This window comes from Lupinus angustifolius, unplaced genomic scaffold, assembly GCF_001865875.1.
Source record: "Lupinus angustifolius cultivar Tanjil unplaced genomic scaffold, LupAngTanjil_v1.0 Scaffold_22_55, whole genome shotgun sequence".
NCBI classification, from domain to species: domain Eukaryota; kingdom Viridiplantae; phylum Streptophyta; class Magnoliopsida; order Fabales; family Fabaceae; genus Lupinus; species Lupinus angustifolius.
Genome location: NW_017719811.1, coordinates 3181 through 21355, shown reverse-complemented (window position 1 = coordinate 21355; position 18175 = coordinate 3181).

Genomic DNA, 18175 nt, shown 5'->3' with positions numbered 1-18175 from the left:
ATATATTATCATACGTATTCTCGAATTATTTCAACAAAATTATAAGAGAGGAGAAAAAAAGTTATTATGTTGAGAATTAAAGAAATGAATTCTATTATGAGGATGTATGGTGGTCTAGAAGTACTTATCGATTGATTTTAATGTTTTATTGATAAGTGAGAGATTAACACCATTTGATGTTTAAGATTGTGTAAATACTTTAAGAAATTATTAAATGATATAAAAATTCGATCTAATTTGACTAAAATAATTATATTTAATGCACTTTGAAAAATATATTAAAAAAGAAATGAAGAAACATGTACTGGAAAAATGACTAATATATAAGGGTATAATGGGAAAGTAAAATATAAATGTGTTTTGAGTTTTTAAAACATCAAAAAAATTAGAATATTATGAAAAAAATTAAAACATCAAAAAATATAAAACAAATGAAATAAAAGGTCTTAAAAATTCAATGAAATGTCATTGCTTCATTATTGAAAATGTAATAAATAAATGTGTACTGAGTTTTTGAAACATCAAAAAAATTAGAAATTATGAAAAAATTAAAACATCAAAAAATATAAAACGAATGAAATAAAAGGTCTTAAAAAATTCAATGAAATGTCATTGCTTCATTATTGAAAATGTAAGAAATGACATTTTTTCATTTTCAAAATTTCAGGAAATGAAAATCATGTTTTCTGAAATACGAAATGAAAACAACAAGGCAAACATGTTTTCACACTCATTTTCTGTTTTCATTTTCCATTTTATGATTTCATTGAAAATGAAAACAGAAATTGGCCAAAGCAAACACACTCTTAGAGTCCTTCCTATTGTTTGATGTATGAGTTAGATTGTTATATAGGTTTTTCTTTAGTTTGTATTCTCATCTATTGTAAAGAGTTGGCATCATAGTTATTTGAATTTTAAAGGATTTGCCTTTATGATTCATTGTGTTATTGTTTTTATTTCTATGTTTTAATAAATATGTTATTTAGTTGTATAACTTTTTTTGTATTATGAAATTTCCTTTACTACCAAAAGAAATGCTTAAAGACATAATAAAGGGTAGGTAGAAGGGATATTATACTTTTTGCATACATTGACAGTATCAGTTTAAAATTCTACACAATCTTCATAATCTTGAACATGAGGTACGTATTCAATTTATAAAACTCCTAGATGAATAGATGAGAAGTTCAGACAATTAAATATTGGGGCATGTATTGAAAATTTTAGGAATATGTTTTCTATGTAAATTGTGAGATTTTAGTTAATGTGTTCTTAAGGCTAAAACAAAAGTGACTAACTGATGGATAAATTATTTTCCACTGATTTTTTTATTATGTGTATATTATTCTTACATTTGATTGTTAGATAAATGTGTGAAATATTTTCATATTATATCTTTTATCAATATATATTGTCAATGGTGGAAGAATACTACAAACATATGTAACTTAATTGTACTTCTGGAAATTAAAAGCGAGGGATAAAACCTTGTGAAAGGAAGACATTTCCAAAGAACAAAGAAGGTTGGAAAAAGTACAAAGCGAGTACTTAGCCTAGAACTCCTTAGAATACCAAGCGGCAGAAGCATCAAAGCTTCATAGACAAGGCAACTCGCTCATTACATACGAATGAAAAAGTCTTTGTCGATTAGGTATTTAATACCTAATCCACCGGAGGGCCTCTGAAAGGCTTTTCTAATTTTTACTAACCTTGGCATTCCCATTCCTTGTTTGTTTATATTATTGACATATTATGCAGCTTTGGACTATGGACCCTTACTTGGTTGGACGTGTTGCAACTTAGGCATCACCAAACATCTATTTCTCTCTATATGGGCTGGGAGGCATAACACAATAATTTTTGGAGGAGGGTTGGTTTGCCCGAGTGACTAATTCTACTATAATGTACTCCTACCTATACGCATTGACAACCGAAGTTGAGCATACATACGATGATCTTCATGCGTGAATAGACAGGAAAGAAAGGGCGGTAAATAATAATGAAAAAGGGTGTCGTTGTTTGGACAAGCGAAATGGATGAGCGAAAGGTGCCATGGAGTGAGGAAGATCCCAAGTCTCATGTAAGACAACTAAATTCACCTCGAGGTGCTACCGAGGAACTCAGGGACCTTTTTGAGCAGTTGATAGGCAATTGAGCAAAACAAAAAATATACTAAAATAAAACAAACAAATAAATAAAATATTAAATATCCAATTATAATTAAATTATAAAAATAATAATGTATGTCTTTTTAGTCATTTTTTAAATTTCAGCTAGTTATAAAGCTCGTTTTACCGAATAGCTTCAGTTTAATAAGTTACATTCATATCTATAAGCTTCTAGCTACCTTCATAGCTACAACTCACAACTACAAGTTACGAGCTCACAATTATAAGCTATGAGCTGACAATTACAAGCTAGTTTTTTTTTTTCCGAATAGAGTCATCACAACCAATTAACAATGTCACACAGAACATGAATGTATTACGAAGACCTAATATAATAGGCTATATAAAATAAGAGTAATTAACCATTTTGGCCCCTCATCTTTTTCGTTGGTACCAATTTAGTCCCTAAAATTTTTTAAGTGATATTTTCATTCCCAACAAATTCAACGTTGAGTCACATTTGATCTTCCATCATCTCACCTCCGTTAACTATAACAGATTTGATGGCATGTCACATTAAGTATTGACGTGACATCTCTAGATGATCTTACGTGTATAAGTTGTCATGGTATCAAGTGAAAGTTTATTTTTAACCTTTTCCCCCGAAAAATGACATTGTTTTTAAACTAATTTTTTAATAAAAAAATATTTTTATTAATATTTGTTTTTTAAAAAAATTATTATAAATTTTTTAATAAAACAAAATACAATTTTTTTAATTCTCTTCATCTTCTCCGCCCTATCTTCTCCATAATCTCATCCAAATCCTCCACCTTATTAACATCTCAACCTCTTTCATTCTCCATAATCTCCTTAATTTGGAGGACCAGACATTGATTAAGAGATAAACTAACCAGAAACAGAATCAACAAATTGTCCATTTAAGAGCTGGTTGTGTTCTACTTGAACCGATAGTTTAATTGGTTCTTCAATGACAACATCAGTGCTATATTTATTGAGCCTTGTACCAATGTAACCACTGCAACTTGAAAATGTTTTATAAATTTCATTCAATTCAAGCATTGAAATATTAAAAAACTGGATCAGTGGGTTTAAAGTATTAAACTAAACATTTGTATAAAAAATTCCAATTTCATATAAACTACTCTCTTAATCTCCTTACCCAATTTCATATTGTTGCTCTCGTAAACCTTGTTGGCTTCAACCTTTACGGTTTAATTAAGATTTTAGGTTTTATAGGAATGGGGTATGCTTTTTCAGGGTTTTGGTGAGCTCTGAGTAGTTTTTGGAGCTGAAAATCTAAGATCTGTTTTGTAGTGTTGGGTGCCATATCACTGTGCATCATTTTTGTTGTTGCTAAACTTTGATTTTTTAGCTTAAGGTTTCATTGATTTTTTATCGGTAGCTATTGAGTAATAAGAGCTAAACAAGAATCAATTGAAAGTGTGATATAGTATATTCTAGGTGATTGTATTGGTGGGTTCCATATTCTAAAACCAGTGATAGATTAGCAAGATTATGGATGAAGATGTTGATAAGGTGGAGGATTTGGATGAGATTATGAAGAATATGTGTAGTGAAGAAGATCGGGTGGAGAAGATGAAGAGAATATTTGTTTAATTTTTTTTTTAAATTTCATAAAAAAAATTATTTTATTAAAAAAGAAACAAAAAACTTAAAAAAAATATTAAAAAAAGTATTTTTTATTTAAATTATTTTAAAAAACGATGTCATTTTGTGAGGAAAAAAACTTTTACTTGATGACATGACAACTTATATATGTAAGATCATCTAATAGATGTCACGTCAACGCTTAACGTGCACGCAAACAAATCTATTATAGTTAATGGAACTAAAATGATGGGAGATCTAACCTGATTCAATATTAAATTTGTTGGAGACAAAAATATTATTTAAACTTTTTTAAAGACTAAATTAATACTCACAAAAAAGATAAAAGACCAAAATGAATAATTATTGAATAAAAATATAGCCTATATGCTTCGGTTTTCATGGTCTAAAAAATTATGGAACTGTGTAACAAATCATACTCATCGTCTTCATAATAATAGAAAATGGACATTACCATGAATTGAACCGGCTTTTAAGATTTGGATTTTGATATGTTGGTTTTGGGATAAACACATCTTCTGTCCCAAAAAATATATCATTTCATATACCATTATTTGTGATTGGTCAGAAAATTATTTAATTATTAAATTTGTATCTAAAATATTATATTTGTCAATCAATCACAAGTCATAACATAGAGTAGTGTTTGATCATGCATTATTAGCCATTTTGTGTTTGGTTATGGATGTTAAATTGTACATTATATGTTTTGTGTGTAGATTTATTGTAATGGGAGGAGATTATTCAGAAAATGATATATTGTCTTAAACTATATTTTAAATTATATGTCCTGAACTAATAGTATTAAAATAAAATTAAAGAAAATATTGAATATTTAATTTTTTAATTGATATGTCATATTTTTATTGGTTTGAAATATGATTTGGAATAAAGTATTTTTATCTCTTGGATCAACAATACATCATTAATACTTGTCTTCATGATTGTATAATTCTAATACATGTAACGGGTGTGGTGTTTATATTCTTTAATGAGAAGACTACGGATTATGTAAACCAAGAATTTTCAAAGGAAATTTTACTTTTACATTTGGATTGCCTAGGATGAAATTTTCAATTCATGATTTTTAGACGAGATCCATGAATCAATTATAAATATATTTATGAAAGTTGCTCTATGTACATATCATATATATAGTTATAATTACGTAGCCATAGTCGGGTGTTTCAAGTTACATGAAACAAGTCAAACTTTACTCCATCACCATGATGTTGTACTCCATTTTCCGGGTGATGTTTCATTACTTCATGTTATTTGATCAAATGCATGTCAAGTATTATTTTTTATCAGAAAGACTTGTATGTAAACATAATTAATAAATATTGATAACACATTTAAAATTCAATTTTAGTTAAAATTTAATCATAAATGATAACACCGAAAAACATAAATATAATTGTTTCCAAATATAATGTGTTATATATGTCTTTGCACAAATTTTTATCATTCATAATAACCAAGTCCATAACTCTTAGTTGTATTAGAAGTAATAATTATATTGTCAGCGGCGCATGTGAGTCTCTAGTTGCAATTGGGTTGTCTAGAATTTCATATCCAAAAAAGATAAATTGGTTGTGAAATCTCTCATTTGCCTTTTCAGATGTATTCTCGATTGCATAAAGGCTATATATGCTAGTCTCTTGCTCTCCAACACTATATTGTTAGGTACCAGTAAGGTAAAGTACATCTAGAGGGGGGTGAATAAGTGTAGCAGATCATTAATCTCGCTTTTTCGATTTATGCACAGAATACAAAGCTTTTGTAGTTAATCGATTAATAACATGGTTAATCAATTAATGACAATTGATTTAATCGATTATAGTTAGCTCGTTAATCGATTATACTGATTGTTGGTTATTTGAAAAACAGACTTTTCATACGATTAAAACAATGATGACTTCTGATCTTTACTGTACTAATTTGATTCTTGACTATTCATATATTAACAATAATTAGCACTAATCATAGAATTCAATTAAACACAAAAAGAAAGTAAAGACATAACCGTAAAGAGATAGGGAAAATGAAAGGTGCTCAAGGATTTTTATCCTGGTTCGTTTGTGGGTCCACTTGCAAACTACATCCAGGCCTCCTGGCTGGTTTGAGAGATTTTTCTTCACTATCAGAAATAATGTTTGAATACAATCACACGTCCAATACACTTAGCAAGAACTTTCTTCTTGAACCCGCTGAGCCTACACGCTCGGTTTGACCACTATCTACGCCTACTAGGATACCACACCATTCGCGAATCTGGCCCCAACCAAAACTATCGCTTGATTCAAGACTTCTTGCCCTGTGAAGACTACCAATTCTCTACTTTGATGATACCAACACACCACAAGAGTTATCCTTGAGTAACAGAAAATTTTCCGAGTTACTTTGCACACCAAATACGTGAATACAAACTCTAAATTAAGCTCTACAACTCTTAATGGAAATCTCACAAACAGCCCTAAAAACTACGCGTGAAGATTTTACAGGGTTTTTCAAATGAATGAAAACTTTCAGCACATTGGAAAAGAATTTCTCTCTTTTCTCTATTGTAAAAGAATGCAAGAAAATGTGCCATATACAAAACTAATGGTGCATTCTTATAATACTCATAACTCATCACCTACTTGTTTCTATTGTAGTTCTCATGGACACCATTTTACTCGTGTAATATTCACAAATATGGTGTTGAAACTGTTAATTATATTGGGATAAGGAGAGACAAAATACTAATGCTAACATAAAAGAACTCAAGACATAAATCCTAAAACTAATTTTATTTTGCAGGGGTGCCTCAAGATACATGGAGTTTATTGGTATATTGATATTAGGTGCTCAAGGCACATGAAGGACGACGGTAAATTTGTTGAATTGTCTCTACAAGAAAAAGGTCATGTAACATATGGAGACAACAACAAAGGCAAGAAACTTGGAGTCAGAAAACTTGGCAATGCATCTAACACCTTAATTGAAAGTATTCTTTATGTTAAAGGTTTAGATTATAATCTTTTAAGCATTAGTCTACTTTGTGATAAAGGAAATGAAGTTATTTTTCACTCCAACATTTGTGAGATTAAGAGGAACATGTATAACGAAATTATATTTATAGGTCATAGAGTTAATAATACATTTATGATTGATTTGAATGATATCACTTATTTGCATGTAAGTTGTTTGATATCTAGGGAAGATGAATTATGATTTTGGCATAATAGAGTTGCTCATATAAATATAAATAATTTAAATAAATTTATTTTTTAAAAGACTTAGTAATTGCCTTATCAAAAATAAATTTTCAAGTTGATAGAATTCGTGATGCTTGTCCAAAATGAAAACAAACTAGAAATTCTTTTTCATCCATTAACTTGGTACCTATAACAAGACCATTAGAATTTATTCATATGGATTGGTTTGGATCATCTCAAGTTATGAATTTTGGTGACAATTACTATGCCTTGATTATTGTTGATAATTTCTTTATATTTACATGGACATTGTTTCTCTCTCATAAAAGTTATGCATGTAAATCATTCAAAATGTTTGCTAATATTATCCAAAATGAAAAGAGATTTACTATTGCATCTATTACGAGTTTGAAAATCATGAATTTGATGCATTTTTTTATGAGCATGACATAACTCTTATTTTTTCTGCACCTATAACTCCTCAACAAAATGGACTTGTAGAAAGGAAAATTAAATATCTAGAAGAAGTAGATGGAGTCATGCTTAATGATTCAAAAGTCCCTCATTATTTTTGGGGCTAATCTAATTAACACTACTAGCAAGGTGATGAATAAGATCCTTATAAGACATGTTCTCAAGATAACTCCTTTTGAGCTCTACAAAGATAGAAAACCCAATATTGCATTTGGTTGTAAGTGTTTTGTATTAAATAATGGAAAAGAGTGCTTGAGTAAATTTGAAGGAAAATTTGATGAAAACATTTTTCTAGGATATCTATTGCATAGAAAAGCATATAAAGTTTACAACAAAAGAACTATGACAGTTGAATAATCTATTACGTCGCATTTGATGAATCTAATCAAAAGGAAATGAAAAGTATTTTTTTATGATATTGTAGAAATATCTGGAAGAAATTATTAGAAGGAGCAAGAAATCAAAAGAGATGAAGAAGGTACTACTTCATCAAGACAAGAAGATAGAGATGACTTGCCAAAAATGGTAATTTGTAATTCTATCAAAAAAATTTGTAATTATTTAGAATTTGTTTCTCAAATAGAGCCAAAGAATATAGATGCGGCACACATGGATGAGCATTGGATCTTAATTATGTAAGAAGAGATAAACAAGTTCACTCGAAATGAAATTTAGGACTGAGTCCCTAAGCCTAAAGATCATCCTACAATTGGGACAAAATGGGTTTTAGAAACAAATTGGATTAATTTGGCCTTATCATTAGAAACAATGCTATATTAGTTGAAAAACTATAACCATGAAGAAGGTATATATTATAATGAAATCTATTCACCCATTACTATGTTAGAGGCAATTTGAACGCGTCTAGCTTTTGCTTCACTCATGAACTTCAAATGGATATAAATAGTGCATTTTTAAATGTTTTTTTTTCAAGAGGAAGTCTATGTAGAATAATCACCCGATTTTAAAAACTTCCCATTTCCATGTAATGTTTTCAAACTTAAAAAAGAATTTGTATGGTTTGAAACAAGCTCCAAGAGCTTGGTATGATAGACTAAGTAAATTTCTATTGAAAAAAGACTTTGAAATGGAAAAGGTCTATATAACTTTATTTTTTTCTTAGAAATTTGTATGATAAATTGTTAGTTCAAATTTATGTTGGTCATATAATATTTGGTGCTACAAACGAGAATTTGTGCAAAAACTTTATAATAATCATGACTAGTTAGTTTGAAATATCTATGATGGGATAGTTGAAGTTCTTATTAGGGTTAAAAGTTAAGCGAATGGATGGTGGATTAAAAGTTGAGTTTGGAATGTCTATAATAAAGTCGTGCCTTCGAAAATCGAGGCGCGACATAAGTTAGTGAAGGTGTTTTATGCTAACTTAACTAAAGCAGAAAATTTCTAGGTTACTCTTGTGTTAGGACACCGAATTGTGCACTCATGTGATATTAGGTATCAGTGGACAGAACATACCTAGAAGGGGGGTTGAATAGGTGTCACAGTTACCAATACCACTTTTCGCATAGAAGCCCTATTCTGGAAAAAGTCCCAGTTAATCAATTAACACCCTGTCTTAATCGATTAACTCACAGAAAACAACAAGTTGCGGAATGACTTATTGCACAACCACTCACCGATGTTCAGATACTGATAAAGCAGATATATTTGAACAAAATTAAACTCAATATAGAAAATTTACAGTATCCAAATTATCAGCTAAAAATAGGCAATATTACAACTTGAAACATAAAGAGATTAAGGATAGAAAAAGCCTGTAACAAGGAACTTTATCCTGGTTCGTTTGAGGGTCCACTTGCAAACTACATCCAGGCTCCCCTTTTGATCTCAAGAGATTTTCTTCACTAATATTGGAACGAATGTATTGTTACATGCACACTCCCAATACAAAAACTTAGATGCTCCCTTCTTGATCCAAGATCCCACTTTCTTGGTTTGACTCACCTAATTGCCTAAGAAAACCTTTCTTACGATCTAGCCCCAACCAAGAAAACGTTCTACACTTAAGACCTCTAAGTCTTGATGAAGACTCACTGAATATCTTAGGTGGTAAGACACCAAGACACGACTTCCCTTATTACAACACTAAAACAGTACAAAAACATAGTAATATTAAGCACAATGTAGCTCAAAACATTACAATTGAAACTCAGCTAAAAACCCTATACAAAACTCACAAGTTAGCATGAATATGTATGAGTTCATTAATATGCAGAAATAGAGAATTTCTATCCTAGAATTCTTCTAAAGAAATGCAAGAATCATGCAAGAAAAGATAGCAAAGTTTAACACATTAATCACATGCAATTGGATTACAATTAAACCCTAAGCATGATAATATCTCTCACAATCTCACAATGCATTTCATTCTGCCTATATGACACAATTGAGCACGAAAAATATGCAACTAGTAATTCTAAAAATGAATGATATGATGTATATTGCATGACCTAAAAACATGTTTATATAGAAAACCTTTCAGAGACCCAATTAATCTATTAAGTGCCATTTTAATCGATTAACAGGCTATTGAGAAACTGTTTTCAGTTATCTGTTAAAATTGAATTCACGTTAATCGATTAACACCTTCCTTAATCAATTAACTGGTATATTTTTTAGCTAGATGAATAAATGGTAAACTACCTATATGTTATGCTCATCAACTATACATGTTTTACCAATATATTATGCCTAAGATGCACAAGTAACATGCATGATTAATACATGAACATACAATAATCTAGATGGCATGTCTTATGTAAATGACATGAGTATTTTTAAGGTTTGTGAGAATTGCATCTAGGTTTACCAAACCTAGACTCAATATCTAAGGCACACATCTAAGACTCTAAAAATGACTCTTGTAAGGAACCTACTCTAGACATGAAACCCTTGAGTCCACGACATGTTGATTTGTTGAGTCATTTTCAAGCTTTCACTAAATCCTTGTCTTCATCAAAACATAAACAATCTAATAGTGCAACACTTTGGCACTTTGCACTTTCATGTGATATTTTGAGATAGTGGGTGAGTTAACCTTCAATGACATTATGCTTGATGATTATAGAAACGAGAATTTGTCTGGTTTTGATCATTTACTAGTTTATAAGTCTTGTTTGTACAATCATTTAATGCATATTTGTGAAGAAGTTCTTTGCTCCTGACCTTGACACGGTTTTGATGAAGACACCAACATCACCAAAAAGAAGAAAATGAATAATACTTATGAAGACAAAGCTTCAAGACATGTTGAGTTGTTGAGTCATCTTCAAGCTTTCACTAAATCCTTGTCTTCATCAAAACATAGGCAATCTAATAGTGCAACACTTTGACACTTTGAACTTTCAATCTCCCCTTTTTGATGATGACAAACTCCACACCAAATCTTGTTTAGATGCATAGCTTGATGATGGTTATAGAATGCATGGTTGTTAATTTCAAAGTTAAAGCGCATAGCTGGACAATGGAAGCTGAGTATTATTTACAACCTGCAAATTTACATCAAACAATAAAGCAACCTTTCTTCCCCTTTTGAAATTATCAAAAAGATAAACGAATCAATCTCGTCAAAAGTAAGAAGAGTTATATAATGAAATCAAAACTGTAATCAATCAATTAAATTTGGGATTTCAATTAATTAACCAAATGAAGGAAGCTTGAACAAGTGCACATGTTGACAAACACTTAACCAATTAAAAGTATAGGTTAATCGATTAAATTGACAAAATATAGTAAATGAACACATTTAATGGCATGAAAGGTTATACAATGACTAATTAAGCATAGAATGATCTAGCATTAATATCATAGCATGTATACAGCAGACTCAATCAAACAAAATAGATGCAGATAACCAATCATGGTCAAGTACCATTAAATACAAATTTATTCATACTATACATGACATAGATACTCATATGATATAAGCAATGCAAAACAAAACCAGTAACGATTAAAGTTCAATATCATGCATACCAAGTGATAAAAGTTCAGCAAGAGTAGATAGAAGCTATTACAATCCAATAAAAGCAAAGAGAAAATATGTCTCAAGAGTACAAAGCAACAAAATCCTTGAAATTAGCCAATAGAAGACCTAAACCAAAGACAACCTAGGGTCTAAGGTCTTCTAATATAAGGATGCGGAGGAAGGTCTCTGTCATCAGGAACTGTTAGACTACTATCTCCCTGGATGAGCTTCTCAAATTCTACACAGAACCTATCATTCTGTGCCTCAACAGTGTTTTGAACAAAGCTCCTCATAAACTGATAGTGGTTATCGATGTAAGCGACTTGACGTTCCTCAAATTGCTCCAAGTCTATATAGTAAGAATCATTCAAAGACTGGAAATGTAGATCCATTCTATTATTCAGCCTTTGCTCCATAGCATCCAACTGAGCTAATCCAAAGGGTGCTACCTGCGGTGCGTTTCCAGCCGACTCCCTCTGAGTTCCTATATTATGCTGATCCATTCCTACCTGATCCTCATCTCCAGATAAGTCCAGATCCACAATAGTGTAAGCCTCTTGGTATTGCCAAGTATTCCCATACTTGTAAATACCCATCATGTGGATCAAACTTTCACCAACCAAGTGATCTTTATCAGAAGACTCCATTATGATGGTGTCAGACACATCAATATACAAATAATCGATGATCCTCAAGATGAATATACTATAGGGTAGCAACTTGGATTGGGATGTTGACACACTATACATGACCTTAAGGATCTCCTCATGCCAATTAATCATAACGTTTTCCTTAACAACATACATGAACCTCAAATCATTCATAGTGGGCTGTGCATGATTTGTGTTCCTATGAACCAAAATGTACGCTATCAAATAGTGCAATAGCCTACTTTCCACGGATAATGACCCAACTTTTGTTAATTCTCCTTGGATATGCAGATGAGGACCTCTCAAGCACGACTTATAAACCTCAGCAACATCCAATGAATTTTTGACCCAGTCACAATTACCAATTCTAGCACCATTGGTGGACAAACCTCCCACATTCATGAAAATATCCTCACTCAGCTCAAACAAATTTCCAGAACCATAAGACCAATATTTGCCATCCTTATATCTAAAGTTGGCATAAAATTCTCAAACCAAAGCAGGGTAAATATTTCCCTTTAATTCCAGAAAGGTGACAACTCCTTGAGCTTGCATGCCTTGCGTAAATTCAAAATTTTGTTACGCCATCCAGGTTAAATAGGCATACCTGATGTAAGTTGGTTTCCTGCCCTAAAATTTTGACAATTGAGTCTCCTGCAATATGAGAATTTAGTAGGGGTCTCCACGGTCCTGCCTCACATTCAGACTCGAAAATGTAGCAATAGGAGCCTTTCATGCGCGTTGAGTAGTTGTCTTAATCCTTTTTGAACGACCTATTTCCATTTTGAGGCCGGACAAAATTGGGTATTCACACCGAGAGTATTGAGAGGTGAAGAAGGATTTTGGGGGGAACCTAACCTTAGGGTTTGGAATTGGGAAAGTGGGTTTCCTTGAACAATTTGAGAAGGAATGGAATGAAATGAAGTCCAATGTGGGTAGAGGGTGAGGTTTAATCTTCTTTTAAGCTAAGAATTCAGATTATGTTGTTGCCTCTGAGATTTTGAGTGAAAATGGGAGAGAGAGGATTTGAAAAATGGAAAAAACGCTTCTGGTTATACTTTATCTGTTGCCGTTAATCGATTAAGAGCAGTACTTAATCGATTAATCATAGTTAAAATTCTAGATTTTCAGAAAAATGAGCCCATGTAATCGATTAATATGAGACATTAATCAATTAAATTTTGTAAAAATTTAAGTGTTGGCTACTGGAACTCATTCTAATCGATTAAGACTCATGGTTAATCGATTAACAGTCATCAGATTTGTAGAATCAAGAAGGTTTTTGAGTTTTAGACGCATCAAAGATTTCTAACATATATCAAGCGAATTTAAGCAAACACACATACATATAAGACATATTATTCTAGATCATGAATCATATTAGGAGTAGAATGCATTCAACAATTATTCATTTTGAAGCATATTAGACATTTAGAAACACATAATAAGAGTTAGACGATTTTAATCAAGATATTTTTCATCAAGGATTCCAAGTTCTCTTCGAAGAACATATAAGGTATCTCGAGAGAGCGGCTTGTTGAAAATATCAGCTAATTGCTTAGTAGTTTCAACAAATTCAAGCACATAATCGCCTTTTTGAACATGGTCACGCACAAAGCAATGTCTAATTTCTATATGCTTGGTTTTCGAATGCAAAATAGGGTTCTTGGAGAGGTTTATGGCAATTGTATTATCATATTTAATGGAGATCTTTTCTAATTTAAGACCAAAGTCCTTAAGTTGCTACTTCATCCATAGGATTTGAGCGCAACACACACCAGTGACAATGTATTCTACTTCGGCGGTGGACAAAGCAACACATGCTTGCTTTTAACTGTGCCATGCAACTAAGGAACTGCCTAGTAAGTGACAAGTCCCACTAGTGCTCTTCCAATCCAGCTTACATCTAGAAAAATCGGAATCGGAATACCCTACCAAGGATAATGAGGCATCCATAGGATACTATAACCCCATATTTATTATTTCTTTTAAATATCTCATGATACATTTAACAGCACTATATTGTGAATCTTTAGGTACTGCTTGAAATCTAGCACACATGCAAACACTAAACATAATATCGGGGCGACTCACAATCAAATATAATAAAGAGTCGATTATCCCTCGATATTTGGTTACCTCAATAGCTTTTCACTTTTCGTCTTTGTCCAGATAGCAAGCGGAGGCCATAAGTGTAGAAACTTCTTTACATTTTTCCATGTCGAACTTTTTGAGTAACTCCTTGCAGTACTTTGATTGATGAATGAAGATGCCACTTTCCATTTGTTTAATTTGTAGCCTAAGGAAGAAAGTCAACTCATCCATCATCGACATCTCAAATTCTCCCTGCATCATCTCAGAAAATTCTCTACAAACAATTTCGTTAGTAGATCCGAAAATTATATCATCAACATATATTTGAACTAATAATACATGATAATATAATCCAAGGATAAAGAGGTTAGTATCAACCATACCCCTCACAAACCCTTTTCCCAAAAGGAAAGAGCTCAATCTGTCATACCAAGCTCTAGGAGCCTGTTTCAGGCCATAGAGAGCCTTCTTGAGCTTGTATACATAGTTCGAATATTTAAAAATTTCAAAGCTAGGAGGTTGACCAATATACACCTCCTCTTGTATATAGCCATTCAGAAGGGCGCTCTTAACATCCATATGAAAGAGCTTGAAGTTCATAATCGATGCAAAGGATAAAAGCATCCTAATGGCTTCTAATATAGCTACAGGAGCGTAGGTCTCATCATAATCGATGCCTTCCTCCTAGTTGCAGCCTTTGGCCACTAAGCGTGCCTTATTTCTTATGATCAAGCTAGATTCATCTAGTTTACTTCGGAAGACCCATCTAGTAACAATCACTAGATGTTCTTTTGGCTTAGGGACCAAGTCCCATACATTATTGCGCCCGAACTGGTTTAGCTCTTCTTGCATAGCTATACCCCAGTGAACATCCTCAATGGCTTCATCGATGGTCGTTGGCTCGATTTGAGATACGAAAGCAACAAAGTTACAAAAATTACGTAAAGAACTACGGGTTACCACCCCCGTAGAGATATCACATATAACTTTATCAAGTGGATGATCTTTCTTAGTCTTCCACGCGATTGGCAAGTCTTGATGCTAATCTTGGACAATTTGCTCTACTTCTTCTTTGTCCTGGTCCATTCCTTAGAGTATGCTTCTTCTAAAACACCACTAACATCATCAGAAAATACATTTCTCTTTTCTTTTGGAGAAGATTCATCAAAATGAACATGTACAAACTCTTCTACTTACATGGAATATTTATTAAACACTCGATAAGCTTTACTATGCAATGAATACCCTAAAAATATACCCTCATCCACTTTTGAGTCAAATTTTCCTAGCGCTCTTTTTCCATTATTTAAAACAAAACATTTACATCCGAAAACATGAAAATGAGCAATTTTAGGTTTTCGACCTTTTAAAAGTTCATAAGGAGTTTTCAAACAAGTAGGCCTCAAGAGTATACGATTTATCACATAGTAAACCGTATGCACTACATCAGCCTAGAAGTACTTAGGAACCGTGCTTTCATTTAGCATGGTTCTTGCAAGCGCCTCTAGAACTCGATTCTTCCTCTCAACAACTCCATTTTGCTGAGGGTACGAGGAGCCGAGAACTGATGCATGATACCAAGTTTGTTACAAAATTTATCAAATTGGTGGTTTTCAAACTCGCCACCATGATCAGATCGAATGAATACAATTTTATGATTAAACTGATTTTGAATTTGTTTGGCGAGGTTTTTGAAAGATTTGAATGCATCATTCTTAGAAGATAAAAATAATGTCCATACGAATCTATAGAAATCATCAACAATTACCAAAGCATAGAAACTACCACCAAAACTCATTATTTTTGAAGGTCCCAACAAGTCCATATGGAGAAGCTCCAGAGGTCTTGTTGTGGATATAACATTCTTTTTACCAAAAGAGTTTTTAACTTATTTACATTTTGACAAGTATCACAAGTTTCTTGAGTTTTAAAATCAAGTTTTGGTAGACCCTCAACCAAATTATTTTTAGATAGTTTATCTAGATGTTTTACATGAATATGAGCGATACGCCAATGCCAAAGCCAAATATTATTTTCTTTAGAAACAAAATATTTTGAAAATAATGTCGTGACATCTTGTAGGTTAATCATATAGATGTTATTAATGCGATGTCCGATGAATTTGAACTTATTAGATAAATTGTCACGAATTATGCAACAATCAGAGTCGAAAGATACACGGTTACCTTTGTTGTAGAGTTGGCTGATACTCAATAGGTTGTGCTCTAGGCCTTCAACATATAGTACATTCTCGATCACTACCTCAGTTGAGTTACCAATTGTTCCGGTACCAAGTATCTTTCCTTTGTTGTTGTCTCCATACGTGACAAACCCTTTTTCTTTTAATGATAGATCTAGGAATTTTGATCTATCTCTCGTCATATGCCTCGGGCATCCACTATCAAGATACCATTGTTGCCCATGTACTCGTAGACATACCTGCAAAATAGATCACTTGCCTTTTTCAGGTACCTAATTTATATTGGGTCCTTTTCTGTTAGTAACCAGGGAGTTATCTCCCTTTTCATCCAGGCATATACACCACTAGGTATACCATACTTCATGATATAGCAAGAGTAGAAAGTGCGACCATGTGTGCCACAATAGAAACATGTAGGAACTTTCTTATTATAAAACTTCTTATTAAGTCGAGTTATAGGTTTCCTATATGGTCTTCTCCTAAGCATATGAGGAATATATTCTAATCCAGTATGGTCACCAGCATTTCTAGTTTGACTAAACATAGTGTCTAATTGATTTTGACTCTCTATGCATTTTGTGAGTTTTTCATTAAGTTTGAAATTCTCATTTTTCAAAGTCTCTCCAGACTCACTGACAGTTGATTGACATAAATTATCATTTGACCAATTGCATGTATTATAGGAAAATATTAGATCTAAGGTTTCATTCTCAAGTTTCAGCTCATCTAATCCTTTCTGTAATAAAACTATTTTCTGTTCATTTAGAAGGATTACTCGTTTTTTATCAGAACTAATCCTACCTAATTTTTGTTTTAATTCTTCATGCAATTTGACATAAGCATTATATAAGTCCTCATAAGGAGGTGAATCATCAGAAGAAGAAGATGATAAGATGAGGTGTCAGAGTATACCTCATTGTTTACCTCCTTTGAATTTGAGTCGCAAGCTTCATTTGTTCTGGTCATTAGGCATAGCTTGGCGGTCTCCTCTTCATCTGAGGTGCTTGATGTCGTATCCTCCTCTAGTACGTCCTAGACAATGTGGGCCTTCTTTGACTTGAAGTCCCGATGAGTGCTCTTTTCCGAATCAACTTTCTTGAGGTAAGTAGGACATTGAAATCTCATGTCTCCTGGCTTAACACATTTGTGGCAAGTGAAACGTTGTTTGTTACCTTTGCCTTTTCTAGTTGACTCACACACTTCTTTCTTCTGAAAACGTTTATAGCCTCCTTTCTTTAAGAATTTCCTGAATTTCCGTACGAGAAGGCTCAACGTTTCATCATCAATATCTGAATCAGACTCAACATCTTCTTTCTCTTCAGTAGGTTGAGACATTGTTGCTTTGAGAGATATGCCTTTCTTTTTGTGATCTGATTCCTCATGCATCGTCAAGTGCCCAAGTTCCATATCATGCTCTTGAAGCTTTCCAAATAATGTTGCTAAAGACATGGAGTCAAGATCCTTGGATTCCATGATAGCTGTAACTTTAGGTTGCCATCTTCTGTCAAGACAACATAAAACTTTATTAGTTAGTTCTCCTTTGGTAAAATTTTATCTAGAGCAACTAAATGGTTTACTATATGTGTGAATCGCTTTTGCATGTCGCCGATAGATTCACTCGACAATATACGAAAAAGCTCGTACTCATGTGTCAGGGCATTCATCCTGGCACGCTTGACTTCGCTATTGCCTTCGTGAGTCACTTGTAAAGTGTCCCATATTTCCTTGGCACTTTGACACTGGGAAACCCGAAAGAATTCATCATATGATAGGACCGATGTGATGATGTTTTTAGCATGTAGGTT